Here is a 10,879-nt window from a genome sequence, read left to right as displayed (position 1 = left end):
AACACCAGCCAGTTGATCTGCACAGTCCATCAGCACCCTCCCAGTCACACCGTCTGGTCCAGCAGCTTTCCTTGAGTTCACCGCCCACAGTGTGCCCATCACCTTGGACCGTGTGGATGTGGATGCTGGGGGCTAGTGGATGTAAATCGACCTTTGGTGGCTCATCCTTGAAGTGGCCAAAGATGTTATTCAACTCCTTGGACAGTTGGCGTTACCATCAGCTACCGTGAGGTTGTTGGAGCTGAAGTTGGCCACACGTTGCCATACCCGCTGTGGGTTGTTACTCATGAAGCGGTCCTCAATCTTCCTCTTGTATGCTGTCCTGGCCTTGGCTGTATCACCAGTTATACAGCTTCATGATGAAGTGGCATAGAGAAGGATTAAATAAAATAAATAAATAAACTTGAAAATTCAGCTACAATTTGCTAGAAGGCACATCAGAGATGCAAGTGCGTACATTTGATCTGTTTTGTTGAAAGAAAATTGTTCTCTGCTCTGCTTCACTATGAAGCTATGAGTGGTGGTGCAAAATGTGTACAATGCACAATTTCTCCACTCACAGTTGGTTTTCCTCACTCATCTCCTTCTTGCATGGCCCCTTAGTAATTGAGGATGGATTATCACATGTGGATTGGCTAGTTTAAGCCCATTAACACAGCGCAGACTCTGATACTTGGGAATACTCCAATTTCAGCTGTGGATTTCTTTTGTGTATGGAAGATTTCCCAAAGTGAAGGACAGTGGTATCACAAAAAGGTGAGTCCGGTGCAAACTGAGCTCACCCATGAACTGACATCCATTTAGTCAGTTGCTGGTGTCATTTGACATGACATACTGCTGTTTAGTAAAGAATGTTTATTCATATTTGCTTGAAGTGAGCATGACTGCTAACTGCATGTTATCTTTGGAGCCCAATGATTGCCAGAAATATGAGGAAAAGTTCACAGTAGTAACACCATCACAGTCCCTTGCATGCTGAAATTAATTAGATTAAGCCCCTTTACGAAGTCCCCCATCCTCATTTATTTGAAACAACAAAGGCAGTTTAATGTTGTGTTTCTCATTTCCACTGTCACAAAAATGTATGGAATCATGATTTTTTTGGTATATAGGTCACACCATATTATAACTGACAGGACCTCTTAAACTAGTAAAAAAAAACAAAAAAAACATGATTTATAATCCAGAAAATGTAGCAATCACATAGGAGGCATAACCTTTCAGCCAACCCTCATATAATGAGGTTTCAATAAACTGTACTTCAATCCTACTATATGACAATGATAGATTCGTTACCTTGGGCATTTCCACTGTAACCTCAACTGCATGCCAAAGAATGTGCTGTCCTCATACACTAAATGTGTTTATCTAAGGGCTGAGTGGATCCTTGTCATTTGATTGGTGCTTTCTATGTCACGTGACATGGATTAGTCATCCCATTTGTGTTATGTTGCATTTACCGTGCAAATTTGGTTCCATATATTTTGTAACACTGCACGCTGCATGCACACACTAGTGTGCATGGCATTTAGCTAATCTTGGCCGAGTTCATTTTGCTGACGGACAAGGATTTGAATGAGCTAACTGACGAGGCTAATTCTTCTAATACAAAAAAAAAAAAAACATCCACTACGCCGTAAACCAGCTGGAGGCATGAAGAGCTGTTAGAATGAAGAGGATGAAGTTAGGATGAAAAGCTGGACAAATTTCTGATGCGATTTTTCGCTGGATTGAGGAAGTACACGAAGTCAGTTCACGGCATCACGGAGTACATCATCAGAATTATTTTTGAGCAATCTGACTGCTTTTGCAAGTTGACTAAGAACAGTTTTGGACTCTTATTTGAAGTTTGTGTTGGACTGTTGATGTCAAATGCAAGTCCTTTTCTGTTGTTCATAAATTAATAAAATATCAAACGACAAGGATCTATTTTAGCTGTTATATAAAACAAATAATGAATGTTTGAGTTCAGTGGTACAAATATTTCAAGGAACTTTCCATCTTTCACCTTATGAAATATTCATACCATTGAACTCAAAAACATTCATTCATGTATCTGTGAAGGCTCTCAGTTGTCCAGGTGGTTTCCATAGTAGAGACGCGTCAAGTAACCCAGTTCTACTATTCATTCATGTATTAGAGGAATTAGCATTGTCATTGAAAGAATGAAAAAACATTATTTAAAATAGATACTTGTGATTTTAGATTTTATATTACTTTATATTACTTGCCTTTGACACTGTCTTTATAAACAGCGTTATCAGAACGTGTGATAGCAAAGAACTCAGTCAAGTTATTTGTATTTGGGTCAGTTAGGAAACAACAAGCAAAGAAACAACTCAGTGAGATAAAGGTGAGGTATTTTTTTTCTGAACTGATTTTACAGATGTGTCGTGGCTGTATTTTAGCCCTTCAAACTTCTTGCCCATCTCCTGATTGTACCATCATCCACACAGGTGTCACCATAAAAAACACTCATTCATCGATGAATGTTCACAGAAGCACAACCCTCCGCTGTGACTCTTGTATTATTCACCAATGTCAAAGCATAAAACAATAAATAGATACCATACCCACAGAGTACCTAAGTCTGCGCCTTCTAATACACTCATTGACCACATCTGATACATAGAAAGGGGTCATTCCATCACAACTCATACTCAGCCCATAGAGTGACCAGACCAAAAGTAGGTATATCCTTCTTCTGGGAGCCAAACCCTTAAGTCTACAAGAGTGAGGCAATGAAGATCTGTTCAAGGTTCTGAGGGCATTCCATGTCCACACAAGTAACCTTTGGTTAAGACCTAGACGCTGCTGTGAAGCAGATGACACCTCAGTACCACAGCACTCACACCCTCCGGAGACAGTTGACGTTTGTTGTCTGTTCCAAGGACAAGGATCTGAATTGCTTTTATAGATCCTCTTTAGAGTCTGTGCTGTCCTCCTGACAAAGGCAGCAGCAGCAGCAGCAGCAGCAGCTCTACTCCCACAACAAATAGACAAGTCTTCAGTTTCAGTTTCAACCCGTGTCAATGTTCTTTGGAGTAGTAATCCTCCCACAATCCCCTAAAATGGCTGGAGGACCATGTGCCATTCTGGAATGCGTATTTTAAGATGATTCACAGCTTTCAGTACAAGTAGGAAAATGGCTTAAAAGGAAACACATGCCAATAAAACAGGATGTGTAAAAATGCCACCTCCAGTCTTGGCGGTCCAAAGATGGAACAAAATGGTAAATTTTCATAAGTTAACACCACATTGAGGAATATTAGAGATTCATTAGGGTTCTGTGCAGCTTTTCAATATTTAAATTGTCCTGAAGAATGTGTTTTTTTTTATAATCAAAGCAAAATTAAGCTGTGATCAATTTTCTTTTTTTTTAAAAACTCTATTATTCCTGCAGATTACACGGTCATTCATATTTTGTAAGCATATCACCAGACATTTTATGCTTTGATCTCTAAATACAGTCTTTTCTGTATTTTATGGTCAAGTGCTCTTTCTAAATATTTGTACTTTCATGGTACCCCCCTTACAGCAAGCTTTCCTTGACAAATGTTGAAGGACAGAAGAAAAAGTAGTAATCTCTCAAGCATTTCTAATGAGTTTTTCTCCTACAATTATTTGATAAGAGCAGACGAGACTTGAGGCAGCATGTATGATACACTAGCTCCAACTGCTGAGGTGAGAGCTTCACTGATTACACGCACAGGCAGTTAGTTACATGCAGTCACACGCGTACACACACATTCAGAGGCTTACAGGTCCATGATCACAGGGTGCAGCAATCCCAATAATAACATGAGACGTTATGACCGCCAGGCACGCCTCAGTTGCCAGTCTGGGTCTCCACACTCTTAACAGACAAGATCACTTCAGCGAACAACTTTCATGCACCCTCATTCAATTTACTGGCTCCAGCATTTAATCACAACCACCGTACACTTTCTTATTCGTCTTGTGCCAACTCACCACACTGAGTCCCAGTTGCTCCCTCTGCAGGTAGGGTAGGTTCCTGCGTTCCAGGCTGGCCAAGTAGTGCTGCAGCCTGGAGTAGGTATAAGGGTAGCAGTAGGCAAACTGGTATACGTCGTCCTCTCGGTCAAAGCAGAAGGCAAACGACATAACATAGTTGCGTCGATGGTCAGGACACCGGTAGTAGTACACGTTTTTGGCTGGAAGCCTTTGCCTGTATGAATAGAAGAAAAACAGATTGAGAAATTCTGCTGATATGTTAAATTATGCAGACATTACACAAAGACTCGAGGTTCAAGACAGAGTGTATGGTTTTAGGGTTTGCAAATATTTTTGAATGCATTTAATTCATTCATTCATTCATTTTCTATACCTGCTTATTCTAATCATGGGTACCGGGGGATCAAAGGCATGAGGCAGGATACACCCCGGACATGACACCAGTCTATCGCAGGGCTACATATAGACAGACAAACATGCACACTCACACACACTCCTACGGTCAACTTAATGTTTGCTCTTCACCTAACATGCGTGTCTTTGGAAGTGGGAGGAAGCTGGAACACCCGGAGGCACCAACGCAAAAATTGGGAGAGCATGAAAAGGCCACACAGAAAGAACCAGGTGGGAAGCAATCCCATGACCTTCTTGCTGTGAGGAAATAGTGCTAACTGCTAGGCCACCATGATGCTACCACATTTTATTCAAATCATAGCAGACTTCAAGTTAGTTTAGTGGAAGCTGATTGATTTACAAATGGTTTTTGTTGGACCTTTACACTAATTGACACTTTGTGTGGAGGCAACAAGCATCACCTCCAGGAGGAGCAGGAGGTCAAGCCAGAGCAAATTTGATTATTAACATTATTGTCCATGTATTTTTATTTTAGAATATTTCTCACTCATTTAATACTTCCTGTATTGTGAATAAACTGTACACTGAATATAAATACCACTTAATTTAATTTGTTCATTAATCTATCTAGGTACATCGCGATCATTTGATTTTGGCATGCTAATCCTTTTTGGGAACCGCCATGCTAACGCTACAGCATATAAAATTTCAGCACTCTTACTTTGATTTTCAAGGTTTTAGTGCCAAAACATTAAGGCAAAACTAAATTTATATATATAAAAAAAAAAATAACAGGAGCTTCAGCAGTTTATCTGCTTATAACACAGTTAACTTTTGGGATGCCAGATATCAAAGCTAACATGTTGGTTAGCTGTGCCCACCACTGCTAACTGCCATGCAATATTTCAGTGTCTGCACACTCGCACTGCCCATACCTTCACTGTCTACACCACACTATCATTCTCTATATTTACCCCTGAGACAGGAAGAACAAAGTATGCAAATGACTATTTGCCTCTCGTTCAGGCGTTCTCCACCTTTCCTTACTCCTGTCTTCCTCTACTTCTCTCTTGTTTTGTCCTGTCATTCACAGACTGTTGTGTAACAATTTATGGGATGGCGAACAAGCACAGGGAACAACCGTGTTTGCAATAGCAGCTCTGGCAGACATACTGAAAGAAGAGGATAAAGGAGGAGGAAGATGAGAATGATGAGTGATTTGTGTGTTTTGGGGTGTTGGGAGCAAGGAGAAAGGTGGAATAAGAAGATAAGAAGAAGATGAGAAAGCAGGGTGATGGCAGATCTTGGCCTGATACGGAGATATCGTAAAGGGTGGCGGCTCGCAGCGTAGCATCTCTGCAATGGCGAGAGTGGCTAGTGAGGTAGAGTCTGTGGCAACAGATCAGATTAAGATTTTATCGGGGCGTTGAGAGGAACAGCACCTGAAAATGAACAAACAGGACAGACTGTGCTGCACAAAGTGCGACGTCTGAACTTTTCTGTTTCACCCCTGAAGCTAAAGGACAGGAAGGAGACACCTAATACATCACAATAGACCGCAGTCGTGTACGGAAATGTGTTGTGAACCCCGTCGCGTGCATTTTCAAACACTTAAAAATGTCCCTGAAGGTACGTAGTAAAACAAAAAGCTAAACCACTTGGTCTCTCTCAAACAATGACTGAAACAGAAGGGGGAAAAAAGCAGAAAGACAGGACTGATTGTTCCTTCAGAGGAGGAGAAAAGATCTGCATGTGGCTATCTCTGCAGAATACTAATGGCCCGTAGCTAGCTACGCCACACCCTGCATCTCCGTTGGAGCCAGTGTTCAACACTGCAGAGCACGACAAGAAAGAAAAAGGTTATTCTTGCAGGGGAGGGGGTTGTTGCATTTTTCATCCAGTGTAACACAAAAAGTATTTGTACATGAGCTGGCTTTGTCGTATTGGGAACGAACTAGGACGTACCTTCAACACAATAAACCAGCAACAATAGAACACACGTCCACCCGACAACACTACCGCACCACTGTGGATCCTCCGAGGTGCAGGTTAATTAAAATAAGATGGCACCTCACCTCTTTACATATTTGTCCGTTTGGCACTGTTCATCCATGCAATCCCACGTTTCTCCGTTTCTCCTTCTCTTCCTCTCTGCTGGGCAGTGTGTGACCTTGCCAGAGAGTGAAAAAGTCCTGGCTATTGATTTTAATTAACACCGCTTGTCCCATCACAGCGTTATAGGCCAGAGAAAAATAGCTCTGTGACTTCACATGGGAGCAACTGGAAGGCCCCAACTACTCAATAAGAAACTGCCTGTACCTGCTTTAAATATCACCGCCCCACACACAACCATAAAAATACACAAAAACTTCAGCACATGCACACTGAAGCACACAGTCCCTTTGGTTTTTATCTCAGCGGTGCCTGCTCCTGCTCGGCAGCTGCCAATTTGTTTTATCTAAATGCTACCTCCCTGTGCCTCTGCTCTGCCCATCTCTAGACATGGTACAGTGCTGTCGTTCCCAAACAGAGTTATCATTGCATGGGATGAGGAGGAAAATGAAGACGCTTCCCCACAGACGATAATACACTCTCACATGTTTTTTTATAATTCACTGATTACATAAACAAACAAACAAACACAAAGCAGGATATGCAGAAGATTTAAACCGTTTGCAAGTTACATCCAACTCTCCCAACTTGTGAAACTTGGACCAGTGACCTAACTCAGCAGCTGACAGCCTATTCTAATAAAAAACCTTGTGGTATAAAGTACAAAAATGCAATGAACAAAAATGTGCAGGTATTCTATGTATTTCTCCACCGGTGGATCCCTCATTCATCCATTCACTATACCAGTTTGTTCCACTCAGGCAGCATGGCGGCTTAGTGGTTAGCATTGTTGCCTCACAGCAAGAAGGTCATGGGATCGATTCCCACCTGCGGCCTTTCTGTGTGGAGCTTGCGCGTTCACCACGAGTTTGCGTGATTCTCTCAGGATCTTCCGGCTTCCTCCCACATCCAAAGAAAAGATGGTGGATTACTCAAGTGAAAAAAGAAAAAAATAAATCATTTCATACCTCACTGTTATTCTAACCCTAAAACGAACCTTAACCAAAACCCAAAGTCATTTTTAAATGGTAATAGTACTTTGCATAGTACTTTGCATTCACATGAATGTTGATAGATATGCTGAAAATATTGCATCATAGAAAATGCATCATGAGAATATGTTGCGACTGGATTTTTTTGAGCTTCAGGCTCTTCAGAGGATCCTTGGGGTGCTGTTGGAATGCCAAATAAAGAATTACTTATGCAGACTCAGTTGAGAAGTGTCACATGCATTGTGAGGGGGCCACATCTATGACATTTTGGACATAAGGAACATAAGGATCTCTGTATATGATCCAGCGTGGAGACGCCTCAGCGTTGTGGGCCACATTGCTTGAAGAAGTCAAAGGGGATGTCAATGTATCACCTGGCTGCGGTAGGTAAGTGGTTACTTCAAGAGCATTTCATCACAGAACACAGAAAAATAAGGTGAAAACTGAAACATAAGTCAAAAGTGAGGAGAAGGTGAAAAATAGAGATGGAGACAACGGACAAAGTCAGAGACAAAGTGGCAAAAAAAAAAAAGACAAGTGGAAAATGAGGATTCCGTCAAGCTCGCAGACAGCCTGTAGTGAGGTGTCACTTTGCCTCTCTGGGCTTTTGTACTTCTGAACCATCGGTAGCTACAAGCTCTGTCTGTGATTTTGATGGTACCGTGTCTCTGTGAAGTTGCAAGATGAAGGCTTCTAAATTGGTAGCTTTCATACAGGCGAAATCTTGTCTATATTTTTAAATCAATCAAGCGTAGAGGACACGCCAATCACTGCCGCTCTGAGCACTCTCGCAGACAAAGGCAAAAGCACAGAAGACAAAACTCGCAAGGAGTGTGTTTGAGCGCACACACAGTCGTCTACGTTTTATTTTTCCTCATTATCTAGCTCACTGTTGTATTTTAAGCTTGTCAAATGTTCATCGTGCCAACATTTTGGAAGGTTAAATGTCTTCCAATATGACCGTCCAGCTGTCAAGCTCCACAGGTTCTCACCAGCTCATTTGAGGAATTTTTTTTTTACAACACCAATAATTTCTTGGCACTTTAAAATGATGCCAGATGTTAGATAGGCGCATTGTTTTTAAAACATGGCTCTGTACTTGTGGTTTGCATACCAACTCGTGCAGGGATCAGCCTCCAAATCACTTGAGGACTGTCAAACATGCAGGGATGTACATTAATTTGTGTGGAAGTGAGCGTGTGTGCACAGTGGCATATCCTGATGCATCCATCTATCTTTATGGATGCAAATCAAGTCACAACAAAGCTTTTTAGACACAGTGTTACTAGGCAACCAGTGCTTGCTTTTGTAATTTGGCTGGCCTGCTGTATATTGTATGTGATGCTACACTGTATTAGGGCTGTGTGTCCTTCATTAAGAGCTAATTCAAAGACTGAGCATCGGCTGTAGCCACAAATTCTGATTTGGCCTCTCAAGCGCCCCACTGCAAAAGACTGAGCGTAACACTGATTAGTTCAAGCACTTCACTTTTCCACTTTCAGAAGTTAATCATAAGTTTCTGCAGCAGTATGTATGTGGAGGCATAAAATTGAGAAGATACACATTATGACTGGCGCTAATGATGTGAAATGGCCAGGATTAATGCGACTGGTAGAGTCTTCTGGCTGGCAGCAGGTCTTCCAGGAAGCAATAACACTTGAGACTTACAGTCTTTCCTGTAACGAGAGAGCGGAGTTGCTCACCTGTGGAGACAACAAACCGTTAGTGTTATGTGTCGGACGCAGCCCGGAGAACCGACCAGTGTTTGAAGGACCCAGTATAAAATAAGCAGAGCACGGTACAAAGGATAACAGAGTTTAATGAACATAACAGTGCTGTGAAAAAATATAAAAGTGCGCGGTCTGGCGTGGTGGTTTTGCGGTGCGCTCCCAGCAGCGCCAACGGTCCGGAGCCAGAACCAACCCGGACCCAAGGACCCCGCCGACACCCCCCAGGTGGCCGCGATAAACCGAGTCTGTGAAAGAAGGAATCATTATGTGAGTCCACACTCAACACACAGAGAGAACGCTCAAAGGTGCACAAACAGCAAACACTTCCTGGCTTAATTACTAATCAGCTTCCCACCCTGCAGGCATAGAACACCCTGTTCACAAAACTCCACTGCAGAGGAAGCTGATTACACGACCAACATACAGCTCAATATAATAAGGTGTGAGGGACACCACATTTACTGACTGTATAAATGTTAGTCACAAAATCTAACGTACCTCAGGAAGTGTGCTGACGAGCGTGAGACCTCACCCCCTCCTCTTTCACAGACCATGCATCAAACCTGGACGTTCTCTGCATCCACTGATGATGAGATGGCTCCCAGAGACGACGATCTCACCCGTCTGGTCACAAGGTCGAGTCTCTGGCAAATACACACTGTGTACTCCAGTCTTAAATGCCACCATGTTCCAATCCATGTAGATGCACCACAGCTGTGAGTCCTGACGAGCTGCAGGTGATCAGCCTCAGGTGATCAGGGTTGAGGTCCTGATAAACTCAGCTACACAGCCACTCGTCCCAAATGCAAGCCACCTGGAAGGAAAAACAAAGACAGGACAAAGACAGAAACAAAAGGCAGCCAGGCCCCCCCAGCCATACAACAGTTAGCAGTCTTCTCAGGTCAAAAATAGCTCTCTGATGAGGGTGTAACATGAAAAATAGGACACTCTCACCTGACGGTGGCATCAAAACACCCAGAAGGGGTAATTCCATCAGATGGCTTTTTACACTGCTTCCTGTTAGAGGCATTTAAAAAAAAAAAAACCCTGACATCTCCAGTCACCATTCTTTGTTTGATTATTCTCTTAAGTATGTCTAATTGGTGTTAAATTTGAAATAGTTCATCTGTTTCCCATCCTAATCATGATGTCGGCAGCTTTTATACCTGAATGCACTACAAAGTTCATTAAATGTCAACTTGATCAAAGATGTTCACAAAATTTCAAAAGCAGCAATCATACCATAATCATAACCAACTCTGTTCTGCTGATCGATTTGACCCTTAATGGATTCCAATAATATTTTATAACACCCCCACCACCCTCAATCACGCTCTGATGAAGACCATGAACACTGTGCACTGCATCCTGAAAATTTCCATGGATGCATCGGGGACATGGTCAACATGGAAAAATGTGCAGTTTTCAAATTCCTACTGTTGTGGGCTGCCTTTGTCTGCCTCCCTTTCCTGTCTGGTTTTAACCTTGTGTAGTTTGTGATTTTTTTTCCCCCCCCAGATGGCGCACTCGGTGCTGAGGTGCATGAGTGGCTCATCAGAGGCAGGTTGCTTAAACCCAGGCTTTCAGCTTATTCACGACCAGATTCTTCCATGATCCATGAACCACGCTAGATTGTTGCCGAAGCTTCCATGACCTTGACCTTGTCTTTCCTGCCGCTTCCAAGTGCTGTGACGTCTGAGCTCTCTGCAGCTTGTT

The sequence above is a fragment of the Thalassophryne amazonica genome, chromosome 10, assembly GCF_902500255.1.
Source record: "Thalassophryne amazonica chromosome 10, fThaAma1.1, whole genome shotgun sequence".
Classification (NCBI taxonomy): Eukaryota; Metazoa; Chordata; class Actinopteri; order Batrachoidiformes; family Batrachoididae; genus Thalassophryne; species Thalassophryne amazonica.
Note: the sequence above shows the minus strand (reverse complement) of the source record.